The sequence below is a fragment of the Thermobia domestica genome, chromosome 10, assembly GCF_964235325.1.
Source record: "Thermobia domestica chromosome 10, izTheDome1.hap1.1, whole genome shotgun sequence".
Taxonomy (NCBI): Eukaryota; Metazoa; Arthropoda; class Insecta; order Zygentoma; family Lepismatidae; genus Thermobia; species Thermobia domestica.
The window spans coordinates 167,708,596-167,711,109 of NC_137463.1; the positions used below are offsets into that span (position 1 = coordinate 167,708,596).

General features: G+C 35.7%; 1 non-coding gene across 1 annotated transcript; it reads right to left on the bottom strand.

Moving 5' to 3' along the window:
* Nucleotides 1-996: 996 nt before the first annotated feature.
* On the bottom strand, nt 997-1,068 carry TRNAR-CCG (transfer RNA arginine (anticodon CCG)). The gene has a single exon. It is a non-coding gene; the product is annotated as a tRNA-Arg (tRNA).
* Nucleotides 1,069-2,514: the final 1,446 nt, after the last annotated feature.

Here is a 2,514-nt window from a genome sequence, read left to right on the forward strand (position 1 = left end):
GCTAACTGTTCTCTTGTATACGTGCTCTGCTATGCATCGTTATCATCTGCAAAGAAATACGTGCATCAGTATTGAAGGAAAGATTCATTTATTAAATAAATAATAATTTAATCTTAATACAGTTAAAATGCACGAAAAGCGCTGTTTGAACATATTGAAGGTCACTTTAGCGTGATATAAAAATCGCAAAAGATAAACTTAGTTATTATAATAAATTTGCTAAATTAGGATATAGCTTGCAATTTACACTGTTTCCCAAAGCTTTATCAGAAGCCTTCCTCGTGAAATATGTGTATAGTATGTAATATTAATAAACGAAGGTACATGTTTACTAAAGAGCACGTAAAGTTGAGGAGCAAGAAGGAAAACAGTATTCATGACTACATATACGTTAAATACTATAAATACAAGTGAGTACAAGCACTACTACTAAATATCATCTACTACTGTAACTACACAAAGTTAATCTGTAGTTACTATGCCCCACACTAATCTTCTTAACTACAAGAATACGTAATTATTTAAGCTAAGGAAAACAGAAACAATACTGAAAACAGGTACTTGCCTTATACTCAGAAGGCATTCTGCGGCTACTTTCATTATGTTGAATTCTGGATGAACTTCAACCGAGAGAAAGGACACAAAATCATTATTAAAATTTTTCGATGTTAAAACGCATAACATTTTTGAGTCTTCTTTGTTAAAATTTACCTTTATTTGACGTCACTATATAACTTGTAATTTATATCAGTGCTCATATTTTATATGTTTATTCAATGTATTTCTTTCAGATTCTTTTGTGTTATAGTAATATTGAAATGAAAATGAAAATGAAATGAAATCTTTAAGTTTTACGTCCCACGGTTATGCCGGTTAGGCTAAAGGAGACGGTGATAATGAGAAATGAGTGAAATGGTGGAATGAAGAAAGTGAGAGGAAACGGGAGAACCCCGAGAAAACCCACGAGCACGGTGTTTGTCCACCACAAAGTCCACACGGCGCGACCTGGGATCGAACCAGGGACCCCAAGCACCGGAGGTGAACGCTCTACCACTGAGCCACCGCGCCCCCAATATTGAAATGAATTCACAGTTTCGAGTACATTGAGTCGTCTCTTGGAAATTCTTCCTTTTCCATCCTTGACAATTTTCTAAGTCCACTGGATTGAATGGCGACCATTCCATCCATTCCTTCCAAACCATTCCTTCTGGACACTGTTCGCCAGCTCTGAATTTGTAGTCGCCAGTGGCGACCAGAAAGTTTGCGGCCTGGTTATGGGATAGTTCTACAAACGTTGCGCATTAAAAGACCACTTCGATGTAAAACTGCGAACGCGACGAAGAGGGTCGGCGCTATACTATGCAAGTTCTATATAGTTACGAAGTACAGTTAATTAGGCTTGAGATCAGTATTTCTGTGTTTTATTAAAAAATTAACACGTACGGAGAACTGGAAACTACCGGTACATGAGGAGACCAGGATTCATCCGCTTTTTTCCATCATCACTGATTACTTTATATTAGTTCCTTTTACACTGAATTTACTATAATACAAAATAATTATTAATAACGTTATTTAGTGATATAAGTGACTAGGATCTAATTCTGCATCTAATAATATAGAACCTTACTTGAAGTTGTGAATGAAAGAAAGAACTGCATTTAAAAAAAGGAAAACCTTTTTCGAAAATACCCTTGCACCGTACTCACTCACAAATTTCTCAAAAGTGAAATACCTACTTTTCTATTTCTGACTATGTAATATTTAGACTAAACACAATATAGACATACATTTCAGTTTAAAATACTCATTTATAAACTAAATTACATTTCTCATTAGTTCCATTGTTTTTATTTAATTACAAATTATTTGAAATTGTCTCATTTGAAATTATGGATTTATCAAAATATAAACAAAACTATTTTACTACATGCTGTGGTCAATAGGTTAAATTAGTTGAAAATAAGAGGCTCTATCATTAATCAAGTGTACGTCACTTAATCCCATTCCGAACTCATGAACGTCCTATCTCGCATATCTCTGAATATGTTACCACCACATTATGTTTTCGGAATATCGTCCTCACTCTTGCTACCATCTTTCTGTAGAGTACCCTGCACTTCCCATATACCATTACTTTTTTCGTACATCTATATTATGGATAAGCATTTCCTTATCCTGGCTGATGTCAACCATCAAAGCCATTCAAGTGACGACCAACCCTCCTCCATTGACTTCATCACAACCCATGCCACAGGCAGTCTTAATCTTTCTCGCTGTACTTGCCCTATCAGTACTACCTGGCCTGACATAATAATTGTCTCAAATACCACAGTTTCTCGTTGCACTATTGATGTTCTTGACTTAATTGGCAATGATCATGTACCTATCAAGCTCATACATCATTCAGGCTTGACTTCTCCACAATCATCGCTTTCACCACGCATATCACCCCGTTACGACAAAACCGATTGGACTCAATATTGTTCCTACACATCTAATGCCATGGACGAT